Source organism: Pituophis catenifer, unplaced genomic scaffold (genome assembly GCF_029215685.1).
Source record: "Pituophis catenifer annectens isolate HBS135680 unplaced genomic scaffold, rPitCat1.0.hap2 SCAF_6, whole genome shotgun sequence".
Classification (NCBI taxonomy): Eukaryota; Metazoa; Chordata; class Lepidosauria; order Squamata; family Colubridae; genus Pituophis; species Pituophis catenifer.
This window is the reverse complement of record NW_027256886.1, coordinates 102,830,744-102,843,325: the sequence shown is the minus strand read 5'-3', so window position 1 is coordinate 102,843,325 and position 12,582 is coordinate 102,830,744. Positions and strand designations below refer to the sequence as shown.

The following is a 12,582-nucleotide window of genomic DNA, read 5'->3' as shown; positions in this document are numbered from 1 at the left end:
GGCTCTCTTTCTGTAAAATAAAGGAGGACAGGGTGTTATATCTCCTGTGTTGCTGTTCACCTGAGGTTGCATTGACCTCCTTTTAAGAACTGCTGAAGACCAGATGCTTTTTACTGTGTCCTGATACATGAAACCAGGGAACTCACAGAGGGTCTCCTTCCTTTTCCACAGGGCTGAATTTCTTAGTGTACAATTAAACCTCTGGAACCTGACAGAGTCCCCAAGTTCTCTGGGTTAGAAGATGCAGAATTTCAAATAAAGCTCTCTAGGATTATAAATCTGACAAATTATATTAGGAGCTGTGGTCTCCTTATCTCTTGTGTAACTAGAGAAAAGGCCAAAAATGATCAAAGTGGTAGATAAATAAATAAACAAATATTGCTTCACCAAGAATCTGGAATATTGAATGTCAACTGCATAAGAAAGAGAGAGATGAGAGTCTTGGACTGCACATTAGACAAACAATCTATTGGGAAACTTGTGTTAAAGCAACACATTTGCTGTTCAGTCAGAATTAAAGTTATAATTCGGCCCTTTATTGGAACGAAACGCTCACTTGACACCTGCACATCTGGATCTGATGGTCCCAAAGGTGCTTTTTTCAAGAGGCAACTGGACTTTCTGGTTTTTCTTTGAAGACCTTTTGCTTCTCATCCAGAGCTGAAGAACCTGGACGACTGAGAATCTCCATAGACATGTGGGTCTGATTGCAATAAATTGTGATACAGAAATATGTTTTTTTATTCTTATTCTTTTTTATTTAATTTGTTTCTTGGGCTCCATTTTTATATACAGTGTTGTTAACACTGTGCTTAATATTCTGTTTATTGATATGACATAATTGCTAATTAACAATGATCTATTTAATTTCTTCATCAATACCAAGTTGAATTTATTAAAAAATAAAGTTTTGGACTTTATCTGACCCCCCAATATAACACAGCTTTCTTCATTGCTTTTTCAGATCAGTCATACAATTGTTTCAGAGGCTCTGAGTGATAAAAGGAAATTCCCCTTTTTCCACCAGATGTTCCCCAAAGCAGGATTCCAGTACCCAGGAATTGTCCAGCTGCTCCTCCATTTCAGATGGACCCTGATTGGCCTCTTTGCTTCAGACACAGAGAAGGGAGAGAATTTCATGAGGATTTTTCCTCCTATGCTTGTCAGGAATGGAATTTGTGTGGTTATATCACAACTGTTCTCAACAACTGGATACACAACAACTCTCAGGGATTCCCTCTCTAAGTGGAGACAAGTCAACGTTTTTGTTCACTTCACGGAATATGATTCTATTTTGGAGAGAATCCTTCCTTTCCATTTAACATTTATGCATCTCCCAGGACCCATTGAAGGGAAAGTCTGGATCCTCACAACTTTGGGAACATTAACATTGGAAAATCACAGACTTCTCAAATTCATACATAGTATTTGGAACTTTGGTTATCTGTTAAAAAAAAGGCCAATGGATGAAGCCTTTGAACCCCATTTCTCTGTGGAAGAAAAGTTTCAAGATTTTTATTTCCGCTGTTCTCTTTCAAAGAACGTCTTTTCTGTCAAAGGCCGCAGAAGATGCACCCAGAAAGCCCCACTGGAGACCCAGGAGAAAAGGAACAGAATAAAGATCACAAATTATCCCCTTGTGTACAGTATCATTCAGACTCTGGTCCAGGCCTTGAATGCTGCCTATTCCTCCAGATGGAGGAGGGGAAGGAAGGAGGGCAAAGGGAGGTTGGGGGCTCCAAGGCTGCAGCCGTGGCAGGTATGGGGGTTCCGATATTGTGGGATATGAAGAATTGCTTCTAAAATAATGTTTCATTACAGCTTCCACTTCTGCATAATAAATAAAGAAAATAAGGAACTAGAATATTAAGGAACTTTTTGAAAAACTAGTTAAAATGGTATTGTTCTTAGAGTGAACAAAGTGGTTCAGAAAAGTCTAGAAAGAAAAGGGGGAGGGGCTTTCTGAGCAAGAGCTTAATGGACACATTTCAAAATATAACCGATTTATGCAAAAGAGCAATGGAAAGTTACTGATGCAGAATCACACCAGGCCATGGAGACAGGGGGTTGCTGGGGAAAATAAGGCCATATTGTTGAACATGAGCTTCAGATAGGTCGAGAGCTTGCTAGTCCCCAGCCAATGGGGAAGCAGGACTGTTGCGATATTTTCAGGATCAGACTCAATAAATAGTTTGAGAATTAAGAGTTCAAATATATCTCTCTTTATTTACATAAGGCATTCTATATTCACTGAATATTCACAGATAGAAGCGAAGAAGGGATGTATGCAGCTCCTTATATATACAATGGGTGGAGCTAGATATGGGAGTGGTGAAGTATGAATACATTAAGAAGTAAAGAATAAGTTAACCCCTGATACCCTGTTCATGTACTATTTACATAATGGAGAATAAGGCATTTACTTGTGACAAATCCCCCTCTAAATGCCGATTCGATATATTACACCAGTTACATTCAGATTCAGAACAATATAAAACATGTAACTTAGAAGTCAAGTATTTATGTTGCTTAGACGGCAAAGGCTTTGTTAATATGTCAGCTATTTGCTCTGATGTTTCACAATGAACTGCTTTGATAAATCCATCCTGAGATAACTGTCTCACATGTTTAAATTTTATATCTATATGTCTGGACCTTTGTCCAATAGCATCAGATCTAGATATTTCGATAGCAGCTTTGTTATCTTCATGCATGATAAATGGTAAAGTGGGTTTTTTCCAAATGTCAGAAAGTAAATCATTAAACCATACAAGGTTATTTGTTGCTTTAGATAGACAAACATATTCTGCCTCTGTTGTTGAAGTGGCTACTAAATCTTGTTTGCCAGTGTACCAGTAAACTGGACAACCGTTAAGGAGAAATATATAACCAGATGTGCTTTTTCTACATGAAGTATCGCCAGCCCAATCCGCATCGGCGTAACATGTGAGGATGGGCTCTTTGACATTATTAGGTTCCAATAACAAACAAAAGTCTAAACTATTCTTCAAATATCTTAATATCCTTTTGACAGCTTCCCAGTGGTATAGTGTTGGTTTGCTGACATGTCTGGACAATAAGTTGAGAGGCAAGGCAATATCAGGTCTAGTCCAATTGGAAATGTAAAGAAGGGAACCTATGATTGACCTATAAAATGTATTGTCTTTGAATTCAGGGGATGATTCGTCTGCATTCCTTAGAAAATCAGTTTGCATGGGAGTATCACAGGGCTTAGCATCACTTAGATTACATTTATTCAAGAGTTCTATGATTTTATCTCTTTGAGAAAGTTTGAATCCCCTTCTGGTTTTACTGATTTGAACACCAAGATACTTATTTACTTTACCCAAAGATTTCAGTGAAAAATGTTCATTTAGTTTTGTTACAAATGTTTCTCTCCTCTCTTTATGTTTACCTATGTACAAAATATCATCCACACAGATTAATACAAATTCTATGGAATCATCATCCTTTTTTACAAAGAAACAATTATCAGCAGTGGTGGCACTGAAATCCATAGTTTTAAGTACTTTTACTAAACAATCATACCATCGTTTACCAGATTGTTTCAACCCGTATAAACTTTTGTTTAATAACCAAGTCTCATTTTTGTTTGTGTATTGACTGTGAGGTGCTCTTACATATATTTCTTTATCTAATTTTGCGTGTAAATACACAGTCTGTATGTCATATTGGAACACGTCGAGATTGAGTGCTGATGCTATAACTAGAGCTGTTTTGACACTCTCCGTTCTTACTGTGGGAGAGTATGTGTTTGTATAATCCTCGGGATATTTCTGTGCATAACCTTGTGCAACTAATCTAGCTTTGTATAGTGTATTGCCTCCCTCTAAATTTTTAATTTTATATATCCATCTAGTGCCAATGATGGTTTTGTCCTTTGGTGCAATTGCAGGTGTAAATACATTTAGTCCTCGTAAACTATCCATCTCTTTAGTCATTGCTGATTCCCATTTTTCCTTTTCTTCAGGAGGAAGTTTTAACACTTCCTAATATGTATTAGGTGTTGTTGATTCTCCATCCATATACATTACATAATCCTTGTATTTGTTTGGCATTTGATTTCTGCTACTTCTGATTGCTCTTTCAGGCTTACTATCATTGTCATGTAAATACCTTGCTTCCTTTTTTGTTAATGAGTCTGTCTTTATTTTGTGTTGACTGTTTGTCCATGTTTTGGTTTTGTTTCTATGCATGTTGTTATTGTGTTCTTCTATAGTTTTTTTTCTTTGGAGTTTGTTATGTGGGTTGGTGTTTGGGAATATTTCATTAAGATGTATTTTAGACCAGTTGGCCTGTTCATGGAACACAGCTGTTCTGGAAACTATAAATTTATTATTATTATCGATGAATCTGTATCCTTTTGTGCCTGTCTCGTATCCCATAAATCTAAGTCTTCTGGATACGTTCTCTCCTTTGCGCCTTAATTGTTTAGGTATGTGTACGTCTGCAGTGACTCCAAATATGTGCATGTGTGCTAATTTAGGTTTCCTATTATACATTACTTCATATGGTGTCTTATTTACAATGCTGGACCAAGTTCTATTTTGTGTGTAATTAGAATATTGTAGGGCTTCTGACCAGAATTGTTTGCCTAAGCCAGCATCTTCTAATGTGCATCTAATCATGGTTTGTAATGTTGAGTTCTTTCTCTCTACCACTCCGTTCTGGAATGCGGAAAATGGGCTAGATGTGTAATGTAACATTCCTTTGTCCTTTAGCCATTGGGAGAATTCCTTAGACATGAATTCACATCCCCTATCTGTCATGATTTGCTTTATTTTAATATTGTGCTGTGTTTCTATACGTTTGTAAAACTCTTTAAATTTCTGAAATGTTTCATCTTTATGTTTTAATGTGTAAACAAATCCATATCGACTGTAATCATCCACAATGGTTAGAAAGTAACGTTTTTTATAAGTAATTGATGGTGTTAGTGGACCAACTAGGTCCATGTGTACCAAATCAAAAATTTTGTTGGTTGACCTTGTTGATTTTCTGGGTCTGGGACTAGTTTTCAGCTTTGTAGACTTACATACTGAGCATTCCAAATAGTTTTCACAATTTTTTATTTTAACACCTTCTGCGTGTTCAGTCATCTTTTGTACTACAGGAAAACTGGCATGTCCTAACTTCCTATGTAAAACATGAGCACACTCATCGTGAATTGGCTTACCTATTTTGGGTTTTTTTTCATTGTGTGTATCTTTGTGATTATGAGTTACTTCACATTCATCATTGTCACTGTTACTATTGTTTCCATTATCTATTTCATTGCCATCTTCTATATTTGAATCAATGTTGTGTAACCATTTCTCCTTTGTCATTAAATAAGGTAGACCTCCTTTGATTATTACTGTACCTATATCTATTCTATTTTTCTCTAATGTTGCTTTTCCCTTTGAGAACACAATGTTAATGTCAGAATCTCTGCTTAGTTTTATGGCACTAAGTATGTTATGAGGTATTTCAGGTATTAGTAATACCCCCTCTATTTTTCCTAGGCCAGGTAAGGTTACATTCCCTCTACCTATTACTTGGACTTTTTCTTGATTAGCTACTTTGATTACAAATTTATCCTCTACAAATGAAGACAATATATTTCTATTATTTGTAGTGTGATTAGTTGCTCCAGAATCAATAAGCCAATTATTGTTCTCTGGTTGTTGTATTTTAGTGTTGTCTTGTTTGTTTAGTCCATTCAGTGAACCAGATTTTCTATCCCTTGAATTATCTCTGCCCCCTCTATGTTTCTTATAATTGGGTGGACTTCTATACCTATGTCTATCAATGGAAGACTGTCTGTTGTTGTACTTATTTCTATATTCTGACCTATGTCTTTCCCTTGGAATTTTAGGGCAATCTCTCCTATTATGTTCTTTGGACCCACAATTGTGGCATCTAAATGTTTCATGATATCTTTCTTGAAATGCTACCTTTCTATATTGTTTGTGTTCTATGTGGTTGTTACAGCGACTCCTCCTTGAATTGTCTTCAGCTATTAACTTATTGGATAGACTTTCTATGGATAAGTATCCTAGATTGATTGTGTCTAAATGTGACATATAATTATCCCATGATGGGTCAAGTGAGTTGATGATAACACTTTTCATCGTTTGATCTGAAATCACCTCCCCCCTTAAATGCAGTTCTGCTCTAATTTTGTTTAAAGATATTAAATGTTCACTTATGGTAACCCCTGGCTTTATCCTAGAAGAGAAGAAATCTTTAGACATTCTTGTGGTAGTGGCTACACTTTCACTGTGAAACAAATTGAACATGCATTGAATAATTTCTGAGACAGTTAGATTTTGCTTAATGCTGTGATACATGGCAGGAGACACACTGGAAATCAATAAGTAAAATGCTCTATGGTGTAGACAATCTAATTTTAGAGTCCAAGGTCTTTTTGGGGGGTTAGTGATAAAAAACAATAAGTTTTCTTTCATAAAGACAACCTGGAGCTGCTGATACCATTCTTGCAAATTAATGCCATCTATTCTCAGCTTTGGGAAGTCACTGGGTAAATTCCCAACATTGTTGGGTCCATTACTTACAACCGGGGGTAGTCCGTGGTCTCGTAGATGCTGGAAGTTACAAAACGGCGTGGGAATGCTCGCTACGAGTCTGCATGATTCTCTCCGCATCTCATGTCTTCCTGGGTTGTCTGCGTAGTCTTGCGCATGCGCATTGCTCATTTCGTTCCTGGAGTCGTCGTGAGAGGTTCTCGCTGCCGCAGCTCTTTCGCTCTGTTCCTCTTCCGATGAATCAGTCTCCGGCTCGATTTTGGGAGTCCTGGTGATAGCAGGTGCTCGTTTTCTTCTGCTGAAGGCGCTGGTCCTTGGATCAGTCTGTGGCGTGGGGTGGTATCTGCAGGGCTCTCTGGGTTCAGGTGTCGGTGCTCTCGTCGTCTGGATAGGAGCGGGTAGATTTTGAGGTGTTGGCTTGCTTGCTTGTTTTTTGGTTGATTTTTTAGTAATCTTCAGTTTCGGTCCAAATGCAGCAAAAAGCGTTTTCATTGCTGACTTTATCTGCATGTCTGTTGAATCTTCTTCGTTCTCTGATTCTGATTCTTCTGAAGTATATATTTTTTCTTTTTCATTTTCTTTATCGAGTAAGGCCTTTCGCGCCAGAAATTTTGAATCATGCTTTCTGATTGGCTCTGTTTTGCTCACCTTGGGGGTCTGTTGAAACCAAGATGGCTGCCATTCGAAATTTTGCGCGGGATTGTTGTTTTTCTTCTTCACTGCGTTTTTGTCTGTAAGCATTTCACTCACTATTTTTGAGTCTTTTGGCTTTTCAGTAGCGATGTGCTTCTCTCTCGCTGCTCCGTTGTTTTTTAGTATATCTTGGAGGTTCGCGATGAGACTTTCATCGCTCTTTTGGCTTTTTAAAAGTTTTAGTATCTCTGACCTGAGTTCGTTGTTTTCTATTTCGTTTTCCTCTTGGTCATCATCTTCATTTATTATTTCTTCGTCTTCTGTGGTGTATTCTTCAGATTCTTTCAAAATTGCATTCGTGGACTCATCGATTATTTCTTGATCCGTTTCCATTTCTTTGCTGTATGCCCTGGTGTTGGGCCTATCTCTTTTAGACATATTTAAGTTTTTATTGAGTCAATTCAACCATCCTCTGCTACCAGATTGTTGCGATATTTTCAGGATCAGACTCAATAAATAGTTTGAGAATTAAGAGTTCAAATATATCTCTCTTTATTTACATAAGGCATTCTATATTCACTGAATATTCACAGATAGAAGTGAAGAAGGGATGTATGCAGCTCCTTATATATACAATGGGTGGAGCTAGATATGGGAGTGGTGAAGTATGAATACATTAAGAAGTGAAGAATAAGTTAACCCCTGATACCCTGTTCATGTACTATTTACATAATGGAGAATAAGGCATTTACTTGTGACAAGGACAGTGTTGAGTGATAGGAGGAAGGGCATAAAACCTCTTGCATGCTTTGATCCGGGTCCACCTGGTGGATTTGAATAGAATAGAATTTTTTATTGGCCAAGTGTGATTGGACACACAAGGAATTTGTCTTTGGTGCATAGGCTCTCAGTGTACATAAAAGGAAAAGATACGTTCATCAAGAATCATAAGATACAACACTTAATGACTATAATTATAACCCTATGACTATCATTAAGTGTTGTGATATGGCAGAATCTAGAATTTTGAAGGTCTCTACTGTGGATTCTGTGTTGTCTAGTATTGTGAGAGGTGGAAGTATGGGAGGGTTTCTCCTAAAGTCCACCACCATTTCTACGGTTTTGAGTGTCTTCAGTTCCAGATTGTTCCGGTCGCACCACGAGGCTAGTTGTTCAACCTCCTGTCTGCATGCAGATTCATCATTGTCTCGAATGAGGCAGATCACTGTTTTGTCATCTGCGAACTTCAGTAGTTGAACAGATGGATCCTTAGAGATGCAGTCATTGTTATACGGAGAGAAGAGAAGTGGGGAGAACACACAGCCTTGGGGGGGGGGCTGTGCTAATTGCAGATGCTTTGATAAACTTTTGCTCCTCTCCTTCAGCCAGAATCTCCTCCCTTCTGACTGAGCTCATTTCCCCATATCCCCTCCTCCCTCTGGAGCAACATGGAGGAGATCTGGAGTTTCTGGGCAACTTCTTCCAGTTATTGGAAGAGGCAGAATGGGATTTACGACCACAGTTGAGCTCAGCATTTCTGTTGCTAAGCAAGACGGTCGTTAAGTAAGTTTTGCTCTATTTTATGACTTTCTTGCCTTTTCTTCTTAAGTGAATCATCACAGTTGTTAAATCAGCAACATGGTTGTTAAGTGAATCTGGCTTCCCTGTTGATTTTGCTTGTCAGAAGTCACAAAAGGAGATCAGGCGACCCTAAAACGCTGCAACCATCATAAGTGGATGCCAAGAATTCAGATGTTGATCACCTGGAGACCCTGGGGATGCTGCCATGATCCTGGGAAAAACTATCATGTCACTTTTTTCAATGCCATTGTAACTTTGAAATGGTCATTAAATGAACCATTTTTCATAATCAACCTGATGTTTTCCAGAAGTTTATGAATAATCTTTTTTTTCCTATGATTCATTTTATTTATCATCTGCTCTAGAATGTCCCCCCCACCAATTGCATCAATTATATTTTGTTAATATATATTTTGCCAATATATGGTTGAGCAATTTGCTGAACTTTTGTTTTATTTATGAAGATAGTAACACCTATTTTTCTAAATAAGAATATTTTGATGTTAGACAGCTGTAGAAAAAAGATTCAAATGTGTAAAGGCTAAATGGGATTTTTTAAAAAAGCTTTCAGATGTTAAACTTCCTGGATGTTCCCCTTCTAGTTCCATCCTTTCCTGCAGAAGAATGAGTATTGCAATATTTCTGAGAGAGAACTCTACTTGGATCAAAATGGAGATGTAGCAGCAGATCTGGCAATTGTGAGCTGGTTGATTCTCCCCAAGGGGGATCCCATCGAAGTTCGAATGGGGACTTTGGAAAGACAGAGACTTACTATCTACCAAGGAGCTCTTTCACAGCTAAAGTTGCTCAACCAGGTGGGAGAAATTTTGGGGTCTTTCCTCTTTTTTCTAAAGATTTGGGACCCATTTCATGTGGACTAAGCCTAGTTCCCAGGGTCCGTGACCTTCACTGAGAATTGAACATGGGGACTAGAAACCTTATAGTTTTCTTTCTATAGGCCACTTGGGAGCCTTCAGTACTTTAGACCAAATTGTTCTTCAGCTGCTGTAATACTGAAGACTCTTTGTAGCTGGTTCAGCCATGTCCAACCTGGGATGAGAAACCCTCAAGTGCTGGAGGTTGTGTTGTTAAGAGCCTCAGGTTCGCTTGTTCCTTGTCCTGAAAGAGCAAAGCAGAAGGGGATTCTGTTGAAGAGACCCTAAACTGAGGTTTGGACTGAATGAGATGAAATTGGATCATGGCTGGATGGAGCTCCTGGGGGTCCCATTGGGAAAGAAGCTTCCTCTTGTCCTGCTTAGAGAAAGGCTACTATTAAATGTGGGTCAGTCTTTCCGTGCCAGTTGGAGTCTCTTAATAGGAGTTCTTCAACACAAAGGACTTTTTCTTGGATAACTGGATGGGCCTCAGAAATATCTCCTTCTGACCCAGGACTCACACTCATGTCCCCTCTGTTGCAGCCAAAGATTTGTGAGTTAACCTTTTTCAGGGACACCTCATGATCTCCCCTCAATCTCACTACAGTTCTAGAAACTGTGCAGAAACCTTCAGTCTTAATAAAGGAGAATATTGGTAGCTCAGAGTTGATATGAGGGCTCCTTGGTGCTCTCTGAGCTTGCTTGTTTTCTTACATTTCATTACCCAACTAGGAAACATCATCAGCTATAATTTATGAGGAATTTTTGCTTTGTCTCTTAATGGGGAGACTGTTTGGAACTAGTGAACTAGTCCAGAAGAAACCTTTTCAGACCTTACTGGTCAGAAGTTTCCTTTTTAATAACCTTTTACTCTACTTAAATAAATCTTTATTAAATAAAATATTTTAATAAATCTTTGACAATGACTGTATTTAAAAATTTACTATGATCATCATCACCATGGATAGATAGATGAAGAGTGGAGGAATGAAGAGTGGAGAATTTATTAAGTAGAAAAGCCCTTTATTATTCCAACGTGTTGTGCCAGAAGCAAAAGGGAGGAACTAATGGAAGAACCTGCCAGGGTCACATCTCCTACACCTGTTTGGAAGGAGTCAGAGATTTCATATTTACCTCAGTGAAGCATAGAGGCTACTTGTCTAATGTCCATTTCTCCTCCCATTTTCCATGGATGGAGAGTCCTAACACATTTTCGTTGCCATTCCTATTTTTTCTGCTCAGTCCCTGCCTCAGTCCAAATGTGTGGAAAGTTGTCATCCTGGATTTGACAAGAGGGTTCGAGAAGGAGACCCAGTTTGCTGCTACGACTGCGTTCCTTGTCCGGAGGGGACCTTCTCCACTCAGGAAGGTGGGTCATACCAGAGGAAACGAAGGCCGGGTGGAAATGGATTTATCCAGAGCATTTTGATAAAAGTGCAAATTAAAACATGCATTGAAGCTCAACTCTTTTTTTGTTTATTCAAAATGCACTAGAAATCCTCTGATTTCATATTCCTTAGCTATAAAAGTATTAGAAAATTATATTATCATTTTTTTTCCTGTGGAATGGTTAAACAACATATCTTGGAAAATATTCCTGGAATCGGGTTTTGTCCAAAAAAGTTATTTCTTGAAATGTAAAGGACGGAATATTGAGGAAATATTGCTTTTTCCTTTTCTCAGATACAGAAAAATGCACCAAGTGCCCAGATGATAAATACCCAAATGAGGACAGAGTCCAATGTATCCCCAAGGTTATAACCTTCCTGTCTTATGAAGAACATCTGGGCATCATCCTGGTTTCTTTTGCTCTACTCTTGATCCTAAACTCAGGCCTTGTTTTAATCATCTTCATTAAATACAGAGAAACTCCCCTTGTCAAAGCCAACAACCGGGACCTCTCCTACATCCTCCTGGTCTCCCTCCTGCTTTGCTTCTTGTCTCCTTCTCTCTTCATTGGTCAACCAAGGAAAGCCACCTGCCTTCTCCGACAAACGGTTTTCAGCATCATCTTCTCAGTTGCCGTTTCTTCTCTCTTGGCCAAAACCATCACGGTGGTGCTGGCCTTCCTGGCCACAAAACCAGGCAACCGAGCAAAGAGATGGCTGGGGAAAAGCTTGGCCAACTCCACCATCCTTTCTTCTTCTGCTGTCCAAATTATCATCTGCTCCATCTGGCTGGGAGTTTCTGCCCCCTTCCCTGACTCTGACCTCCACTCCCAGCCTGGAGAGATCATCCTGCAATGCAACGAAGGGGCCGTTGTCATGTTCTACGTCACCCTCAGCTACATGGGCTTCCTGGCTGCCATCTGCTTCATGGTGGCTTTCCTGGCCAGGAACCTGCCTGGGGCCTTCAACGAAGCCAAGCTGATCACCTTCAGCATGCTGGTCTTCTGCAGTGTCTGGGTGACTTTTGTGCCCACCTACCTGAGCACCAAAGGGAAATCCATGGTGGCTGTGCAGGTCTTCTCCATCCTGGCCTCCAGTGCTGGTCTGCTGGGCTGCATCTTCATCCCCAAGTGCTACATTATCCTTCTGAGGCCGGACCTCAACACAAAGGAGCAGCTCACAGCCAGAACAAATGTGAAAACATGAGATATAACACCATTATGATAGTGGAAGAATTATTAGATTTTCTTTATTTGAAAGGAGATATTCTTTCCATTTAGATAGTATGCAGCAATCAAAGAAAATCATTTCTATATGTTTCAAAATGGGAAATTGTTGAATGACTGGAATTCTTCTAGCTCTCTTCCCTTTCAGCTCAATAAAGAGAACTCTGTAAGAGTCATTCAGAGAAATTTTCTGTTCTATTGAATGTGACACCTTATAAAAAATAATTCGGGTACTTCTTCCTAGAGCTAAAAGTGTGTGTGTGAGAGAGACTGAGGAGGAAAAGAGGCCAGGAGGAAGCTGTGGGAACCAGCCTGGTTTCCTGATCCTCTC

At 39.0% G+C, this 12,582-nt stretch overlaps 1 pseudogene; it reads left to right on the top strand.

Annotated features, from left to right (window-relative positions):
• The window catches only part of LOC139317791 (vomeronasal type-2 receptor 26-like), a 112,077-nt pseudogene extending 99,846 nt beyond the window's left edge, over positions 1-12,231 (top strand).
• Positions 12,232-12,582: the final 351 nt, after the last annotated feature.